Source organism: Rhinopithecus bieti, unplaced genomic scaffold, assembly GCF_001698545.2.
Source record: "Rhinopithecus bieti isolate Rb0 unplaced genomic scaffold, ASM169854v2 scaffold_19685, whole genome shotgun sequence".
Lineage (NCBI taxonomy): Eukaryota > Metazoa > Chordata > Mammalia > Primates > Cercopithecidae > Rhinopithecus > Rhinopithecus bieti.
The window spans coordinates 230998-240117 of NW_016809568.1; the positions used below are offsets into that span (position 1 = coordinate 230998).

Genomic DNA, 9120 nt, shown 5'->3' on the forward strand with positions numbered 1-9120 from the left:
AAAAAAAAAAAAAAAAAAAGAGGTGGGGTCTTTTGGGAGGTCATTAGGAATAGGATCCGTGCCCTTATGAAAGAGACCCAGGTAGTTCCTCGTCCCTTCTGTCCTGTGAGGACACAGTGCGAAGGCGCCTCCTGCAAACCAGGAAGTGGGTCCACAGCAGACACTGAATCTGCCATGCCTTGACCTTGGACACCCAGCCTCCAGAGCTATGAACAGTACATTTCTGCTGTTTATGAGCCTCCCAGTCTGTGGTGTTTTGTTACAGCATCTTGAACTAGACAGTTAGTGAGGAGCGTTAGGCTTAGAGAGGTTGAGAAACCTGCCCGTGGTTATGGCAGGGCCAGTCTCTTCACTCGCACTGCAGGCACATTGCTGGGGCCCATGAATGTGTTCTAGTTTTCAGAAGAAAATGAACTCTTAGGTCCCCAAAATGTTTAGAGATAAATTATTTCAATATTTATTTACTGTATATTAATTTATATAAAATAATCGAATATATAACATCAAGTTAAATAGATTAATTGAAATACATTAATGCTCTAGATGAAGTATATAACTTTAATTTGGCATATCACATTAATGTAGTCATCCTTATGCCAGCACAGTCATCACATACAACTTTAATCCTTTTTGTTTTTTGTTTTTTTTTTTGAGACAGTCTCACTCCGTTGCCCAGGCTAGAGTACAGTGGCTCAATCTCTGCTCACTGCAAGCTCCGCCTCCCGGGTTCATGCCATTCTCCTGCCTCAGCCTCCCGAGTAGCTGGGATTACAAACCTGCACCACCACACCTGACTAATTTTTGTATTTTTAGTAGAGAGGCTTTCACCATGTTAGCCAGGCTATTCTCCAACTCCTGGGCGCAAGGCATCCTCCTGTATTGGCCTCCCAAAGTGCTGGGATTACAGGCGTGAGCCACCATGCCAGGCCCAACTTTAATCCTTTTTTATGGAGATGGGGTCTAGGGAAGGCCTGTGGGGCCCTGGGTCACAGCTGGCAAGTGAAGGGACTGGGTTCCCACCCATTCTGTCTGGATTCAGGAGCCTCATGAAGGTCCCTGCCTCGAGTATGTCTGAGCCTGGATGATCCCCGAGCAGGGTCACAGCCAGCCCCGTCGCCATGCCTAGCACATAACAGACACTCAGTAGATGTTTGGTAGGTGCAGGAAAGCCAGCCTGTGAAAGGGCGCTCATCCTTCCTGCATTCAAGCATCAAGCCTGGTATCAGAGCTGGGGTCATTCTGCTGCTTTGCTTCAGGCGTGCGAGTTTGGGGGCACAAGTCAGTGTCTCCAGGACCAAGCAGGTTGCACAGGGGGCTGTTTCCATGAGCCTGGGCTAAGGGGACCTGTCGGGAGGCCGGCAGCCCTGGGAGACAGGAACAGGCCTCAGGTGTTTCTAAGGATCTAGACCTTGGCGTATTGTAAAGACATCACAAAATCAGGCTTCCAGAGGCCTCGTAGCAACAGGTGTGTCACATAGCATGTGCTGTGCCATGGAAATAAAACCCGAGTTCAGGACTGCATGCTGCCTGCTGGTCTAGACTGTAAAAAACTGTCCGTGCCCCAACAAAAAAGTAAAGCAGAGAAATTAGACTCCCGAGATGAAAGCAATTTGCCTTTCTTTCCTGTCTTCTACATTGCTTGTAGCAAGGTGATGCTCTTCTGTGAAAAGGCATTTCTCACTGTCTAAAGGGAGCCCTTCTGTGACCCCCTCTGAGAGCAGCCCTTCTGAGTGTCGTTTCCTATCCCCTCTGGGCTGCCAGGCTCCTGCTGCTAACTTGACTCTTCTGAAGTCTCTTTTTAAGGTTCAATGTCATGGGGAGGTCAGAGAGGGGCGTGGTTCAGCAGGAAAAGAGGAAGAGAGCCTGACTCGTGACCCTCCTGGGTGCCAGGCACACCTGAGTACATGCAGCCCCGAGCTGTTAGCCTGGACAAGCCCAGGCCTGGCACCGCAGGGAGAACTGGTCTGTGGATTCAGTCTCCACAGCCTGATTTCCTCCCAGACTTTGCCCTGCTTGGAGCATTCCGATCTCCAGTGTTTGAGGGTTTCATCCAGTAAGTGCAGTAGTGCTGCACTCTCTCAGACTAAAGGTGTGCTGTGCAGCCTGGGAGTTCCTTTACTTGGGGGTGGTAGGAGAGGCTGGAGGAAGCCTGCCTGCACTTCTTTTTTCTTGAAAAAAGAGTTTTTTTTAATTATTAAAAATGGAGGCTGTGCGCTGTGGCTTACACCTGTAATTCCAGTGCTTTGAGAGGATCATTGGAGCCCAGGGGTTCGAGACCAGACTGGGCAATATAGTGAGACCATGTCTCTACAAAAAAAAAAAAAAAAAAAATAAAATTAGCCAGGCGTGGCGGTGCATGCCTGTAGTCCCACCTGCTTGGGAGCCTGAGGCTGGAGGATTTTGCTTGAGCCAGAGAGTTGGAGGCTGCAGTGAGCTGTCATTATGCTACTGTACTCCAGCCTAGGTGACAGAGTGAGACCCTGTCTCAAAAAATTTTTTTAAAATAAATGGATATAATGGCTGGGCACAGTGGCTCACACCTGTAATCCCCGCACTTTGGGAGGCCAAGGTGGGAGGATCACCTGAGGTCAGGAGTTCGAGACCAGCCAGGCCAACATGGTGAAACCCCGTCTCTACTAAAAATACAAAAATTAGCCAGGCATGGTGGCAGGTGCCTATAATCCCAGCTATTCGGGAAGCTGAGGCAGGAGAATCGCTTGAACCTGGGAAGCGGAGGTTGCAGTGAGCCGAGTTCGTACCATTGCACTCCAGTCTGGGGGACAAGAGTGAACTTCGTCTCAAAAAAATAATAATAAAAATAAATGGATATAATTCACATGTCACAGAATTCACCATGTTAAAGGGTACAGTTTAGTGGTATTTTTCTGTGTATTCACTGACTTGTGCAATCGTCACTTTAATTCCAGAACAATTTTTTTTTTTTTTTTTTTGAGACAGAGTCTCGCTCTGTCGCCCAGGCTGAAGTGCAGTGGCCGGATCTCGGCTCACTGCAAGCTCTGCCTCCCAGATTTACGCCATTCTCCTGCCTCAGCCTCCCGAGTAGCTGAGACTACAGGTGCCTGCCACCTCGCCCAGCTAGTTTTTTTGTATTTTTTTTTTTTTAGTAGAGACGGGGTTTCACCGTGTTAGCCAGGATGGTCTCGATCTCCTGACCTCATGATCCGCCCATCTTGGCCTCCCAAAGTGCTGGAATTACAGGCTTGAGCGACCACGCCTGGCCATAATTCCAGAACATTTTTATCACCCCAAAAAAGAATCCCTACATCCATTAATACTCCCTCCCCATTCCCTCCCTTCCCCCAAATCCCACCCCCGTACTGATCTGCTTTCTCTTATTAGTCAGGGTTCTCTAGAGAGACAACTAATAGGAAATACCTATGAAGAGGAGTTTATTAAGTATTAACTCACATGATCACAGGGTCCCACAACAGGCTGTCTGCAAACTGAGGAGCAAGGATGCCAGTCTGAGTCCCAAAACTGAAGAACTTGGAGTCTGATGTTCGAGGCCGGGAAGCATCCAGCACGGGAGAAAGATGTAGGCTGGGAGGCTAGGCCAGTCTCTCCTTTTCATGCCTTTCTGTCTGATTTAGATTAGATTGTGCCCACCAGATTAAGGGCAGATCTGCCTTCCCCAGCCCACTGACTCACATGTTAATCTCTTTTGGCAACACCCTCACAGACACACCCAGGACCCAGGATCAATACTTTGTGTTCTTCGATCCAATCAAGTTGACACTCAGTATTAACCATCACAAGTCCACCCCTTGTCAATGTGAGATCATACATAATCTTCAAGTAAAGACAATAATAAGGTCGCAATTATGCCTAACATAATACAGCTATCCTTCATACAACCAAAAATGCACCAATCCCCAACCCAAATACTATTACATAAAGCTGATAATACTTAAATGCTGATATGAAGTCAATAAATCTTTTTTTTGAGACAGAGTCTCGCTTGTTGCCCAGGCTGGAGTGCAGTGGCACGATCTCAGCTCACTGCAACCTCTGCCTCCTGGGTTCAAGCAATTCTTCTGCCTCAGCCTCCCGAGTAACTGGGACTACAGGCGTGCGTCACGATGCTGGCCAATTTTTTTTTTGTATTTTTAGTAGAGACAGAGTTTCACCATGTTTGCCAGGCTGGTCTCGAGCTCCTGACCTCAAGTGATCCACCTGCCTCGGCCTCCCAAAGTGCTGGGATTACAGACGTGAGCCACTGTGCTTAGCCTGAAGTCAATAAATCTTATGTGATAAAGGAAAAGAAATTAAAATAAAGATATTTTCCTAGTACAGGTGTATACATGCACAAACATGCTTTTAGCAAAAGGAGGAGGAAATACTCATGACAGTTACAGTCCCCATTTCTGCAGCTGGTCGCATGGTCGTAGCTGGTACTGATGACTACCTTCTTCTACTACCCATTCTGTATTCCCTTTACCTTCAGCAAGCTCCTTAGCTGGTTGTGTTTTTTTGCCTGGTGGAGTGACTCATCATTCCTGAAGGGTCTGGGTCATTTGTCGTCCGGGCTGGATTGGGCTGTTGTAGTGTTCCCCTAACCTTAATCACAGGGCATGGTAATACTAAGAGATGCCCTAATGGGTCTCCTGTATTCCATGCATACTCTTCCCTAGCTCCGTTGTGGAGTAGTAGACTGATTTTATCTTGATAGTCTGGGTCAGTCACCCCAGCCAGCACTGTAACTCCCTTTTTAGCCTGTTGACTTAAAGGTAGGAGGAGCCCAAAGCAGCCAGGTGGCAATCTGAACTTCCAGTTTAATGGAATCATTGTTGTGTCTCCTGGTGGCAGCATTCCTCCCTCTGGAACTAAGACCCCTAGGCCAGCAGAATGTAATGTCGCAGGAACAGGAAGCAAACATTTTGCTAGTGGATCACTAGGGGTGATGGTGAGTCGTGCCGCGTCTACTTCCACCCCTTGATTCCTGGACCCGTGAATTCTGGCTATGGGAGAAACAGTACCATACATTGGATGCTGATTCAGAGCATACATGGCCTTCTGAAGAACTTTGCCCCAGCCCTGCAAAGTATTGTCACCTAGTTGGCGTTATAGTTGACTTCAAAAGGCCATTCCACCATTCCATTAATCCAGCTGCTTCAGGATGAAGGGGAACATGGTAAGACCAGTGAATTCCATGAGCATGAGCCCACTGCCACACTTCTTTAGCTATAAAGTGAGTGCCTTAGTCAGAGGCAATGCTGTGTGGAATACCATGATGGTGGATAAGGCATTCCATGAGTCCACGGATGGTAGTCTTGGCAGAAGCATTGCGTGCAGGATAGACAAACCCATATCTGGAGTAAGTGTCTATTGCAGTGAGGACAAACCTTTGCCCTTGCCATGATGGAAGAGGTACAATATAATCAACCTGCCACCAGGTAGCTGGCTGATCACCCCGAGGAATGGTAACATATCGAGGGCTCAGTGATGGTCTCTGCTGCTGGCTAATTGGGTATCCAGCAGTGGCCGTAGCCAGGTCAGCCTTGGTGAGTGGAAGTCCATGTTGCTGAGTCCATCCATAACCTCCATCCCTGCCACATGGCCACTTTGTTCATGGGCTCATTGGGCGATGATGGGTAGCTGGGAAAAGAGGCTGAGTGGTGTCCACAGAAAGGGTCATCCTATCCAGTTGATTCTTAAAATCCTCCTCTACTGAGGTCACCTGCTGGTGAGCACTCACATGGGATGCAAGTATCTTCACAGTTTTTGACCACTCAGAGAGGTCCATCCACAAACCTCATCCCCGAATTTCTTCGTCACCAATTTTCCAATCATACTTCTTCCCATGAATTCAGCCCATGAATCAGTATATAATCACACATCTGGCCATTTTTCCATCCATACAAAGTGCACAACCAGGTGCACTGCTCCAAGTTCTGCCCACTGGGAAGGTTTCCCTTCACTGCTGTCCTTCAGGGGTGTTGTAGAAAGGGGCTGTAGTGGTGCCACTCTCTATTTTGGGGTGGTGTCTGCATATCATACAGAACCATCTGTGAACCAGACCCTAGTCTTCTCTTCCTCTGTCAACTGATCATAGGGAACTCCCCATGAGGCTATTAGTGCAGGCTCGCGGAGAGAAGGCAGGGTGGCAGGAGTGGAGACCATTGGCATTTGAGTCACTTCCTCATGTAACTTACTTGTGCCTTCAGGACCTGCTTGAGCCCAATCACGTATATACCACTTCTGTTTGATGATAGAATGCTGCTGTGCACACCCAGCTTTATGGATAGATGGGCCAGAAAGCACCCAGTTCATGATAGGTAGTTCACATTGCATGGTGGCTTGATGAGCCATAGTCAAATATTCAGTTTCTACCAAAGCCCAGTAACGGACCAAGAGCTGTATCTCAGAAGGAGAGTAGTTGTCTGCAGAAGATGGCAGGGCCTTGCTCCAAAATCCTAGAGGCCTCCCCTGTGATTCACCTATGGGGGCCTGCCAGAGGCTCCAAACAGTATCCCTATCTGCCACTGACACCTCAGGCACCATTGGATCATATGGCCCAAGTGGCAGGGCAGCTTGCACAGCAGCCTGGACCTGTTGCAGAGCTACGACCATGCGACCAGCTGCAGAAATGGGGACTGTAACTGTCATGAGTATTTCCTCCTCCTTTTGCTAAAAGCATGTTTGTGCATGTATACACCTGTACTAGGAAAATATCTTTAATTTCTTTTCCTTTATCACATGACATAAGATTTATTGACTTCAGGCTAAGCACAGTGGCTCACGCCTGTAATCCCAGCACTTTGAAAGGCCGAGGCAGGTGGATCACTTGAGGTCAGGAGCTCGAGACCAGCCTGGCAAACATGGTGAAACTCTGTCTCTACTAAAAATACAAAAAAAAAATTGGCCAGCGTCGTGACGCACGCCTGTAGTCCCAGTTACTCGGGAGGCTGAGGCAGGAGAATTGCTTGAACCCAGGAGGCAGAGGTTGCAGTGAGCTGAGATCGTGCCACTGCACTCCAGCCTGGGCAATAAGCGAGACTCTGTCTCAAAAAAAAGATTTATTGACTTCATATTAGCATTTAAGTATTATCAGCTTTATGTAATAGTATTTGGGTTGGGGATTGGTGCATTTTTGGTTGTATGAAGGATAGCTGTATTATGTTAGGCATAATTGTGACCTTATTATTGTCTTTACTTGAAGATTATGTATGATCTCACATTGACAAGGGGTGGACTTGTGATGGTTAATACTGAGTGTCAACTTGATTGGATCAAAGAACACAAAGTATTGATCCTGGGTCCTGGGTGTGTCTGTGAGGGTGTTGCCAAAAGAGATTAACATGTGAGTCAGTGGGCTGGGGAAGGCAGATCTGCCCTTAATCTGGTGGGCACAATCTAATCTAAATCATGTCACTGGGATCATAGAATATGTGGTCATTTGTGTCTGGCTTATCTCATTATAATGTTTGGAGATTAATCCATGTTGTAGTGTGTATCAGTCATTCTTTTTCATGGCTGAATGCTATTGTCCTATGGGAATGGACCGCATTTTGTTCATATCCTTTGATGGACATGTGGGTGGTTCTCCTTTGTGACTCTTGTGAATAATGCTGCTGTGTGGACAAGTTTTCGAGTCTCCTGAGTATTTTCCTTGTGTTTCGAGCTTTTTAACCTCACCGCCCCAGGCATAGCATTTGTGATTTCCTGAGCACAGGGGTGGCGCATCTCTTATGAATCAAAAGAATAGGATTGGTCATTTTGGCTTCACAGCTGTTGAAGCAAAATTAAAACTCACAATTTTCAAAGGTCATAGGATTTTTGTCCTGACCCCGGTGGGTGTGGGTCCCTGAAGGGCTCCAACAGAGGTGGTCAGCATGTCTGCTGAGCCTTCAGGAAGACATGCATGGTCGCCGGCATCCTAGTGGTCCTTGTGGTGGCAGTTTGTGATTAGCTCAGCCTCATCCCCTGCTGCTGCTGCTGCTTTCTGAGCAGGAGCATGGGAGTCTTTCAGCCTCCCTGTGAAGTAGACACAGGGTTGATTCTGGGGTTCAGGCACTGAGCAGAGTCCCTGTAACCCAAGGGTGATAGCGCTCGGGAAGGTGTCCCCCCTTAGACATGAGCTGCTCTCTTGTCATTTTCCACTCTTTCACTTCCCAGCAACAACATAGCTTCAGACCAAAATCAAAACCTTCACCTCTTCATCATTTCTGGTTATGTTTCAGAAACCCCTACTATGGGGGATCCCTCAATAAACTTAAGTTTTCCAGATTTGGGGGACATTGGCAGTATCTTCATCGTAGCATTGTAGGATTTATAAGGTTTTGTGTTGAATATTTTTATTTATTTTTTTAAGAAACATTGTCCTGCTCTGTTACCCAAGCTAGAGTGCAGTAGTGTGACCTTGCCTCCCTGCAGCCTTCAATTCCTGGGCTCAAGTAATCCTTTTGCCTCTGCCTCCTGAGTAGGTGGGACTACAGGCACCCGTCACCCATGCCCAGCTAATTTCTGTATTTTTTGTAGAGACGGGATTTCACCATGTTGGCTAGGCTGGTCTCAAACCCCTGACCTCAAGTGATCCACCCACCTTGGCCTCCCAAAGTGCTGAAATTACAGGTGTGAGCCACCACACCCGACCTCCCTCTACCTTTTTTTTTTTTTTTTCTTTCAGTATGTCTAAATATTTTGGAATTGTAATTTAAACCATAAGGGCAAAAGCTGAAAATTAATGCTTAGGTTTGCTAGTAAGTGCACCCTTCCCTGTTTCCCCCAAATAAAATCAGTTTATTGTTTAATTGCACCCCAAAGTGAGTTCTCTCAGTACGAAGCAACTACTACATACACACAAAATGGTTGTTAATGTAATAACTTCCCTGGCTCATCCAACGTGCAATGCACACGACTTCAAAGACTACAATTTAGGGCAAGTGTACATGAAATGAGAAAGCAACTCTCCAAGTTTCAAAACCTGCTGTTAAATTATTTCTAGGACACTCAGGTCATATTTACTTCTCAGTAGGATGTTGCACCGTCATATGATTATCAGTCTACCTCACAGTGTACATTACCAGATGCCAATTGGAGGGACTAGAGATAAAACTTAAGTAGTATTATTTCTTTTCTTTTCTTTTTTTTTTTTTTTTT

The 9120-nt window shown here is 46.8% G+C and overlaps 1 long non-coding RNA gene across 1 annotated transcript in view; it reads left to right on the plus strand.

The window, feature by feature from the left end:
* LOC108540610 (uncharacterized) overlaps positions 1-7862 on the plus strand; it is a 10740-nt gene extending 2878 nt beyond the window's left edge. Inside the window, exon 3 of the long non-coding RNA XR_001888715.1 lies at positions 7853-7862. This is a non-coding gene — a long non-coding RNA (uncharacterized LOC108540610). The remainder of the gene's footprint in view (positions 1-7852) is intronic.
* The last annotated feature ends 1258 nt before the right edge of the window (positions 7863-9120 follow it).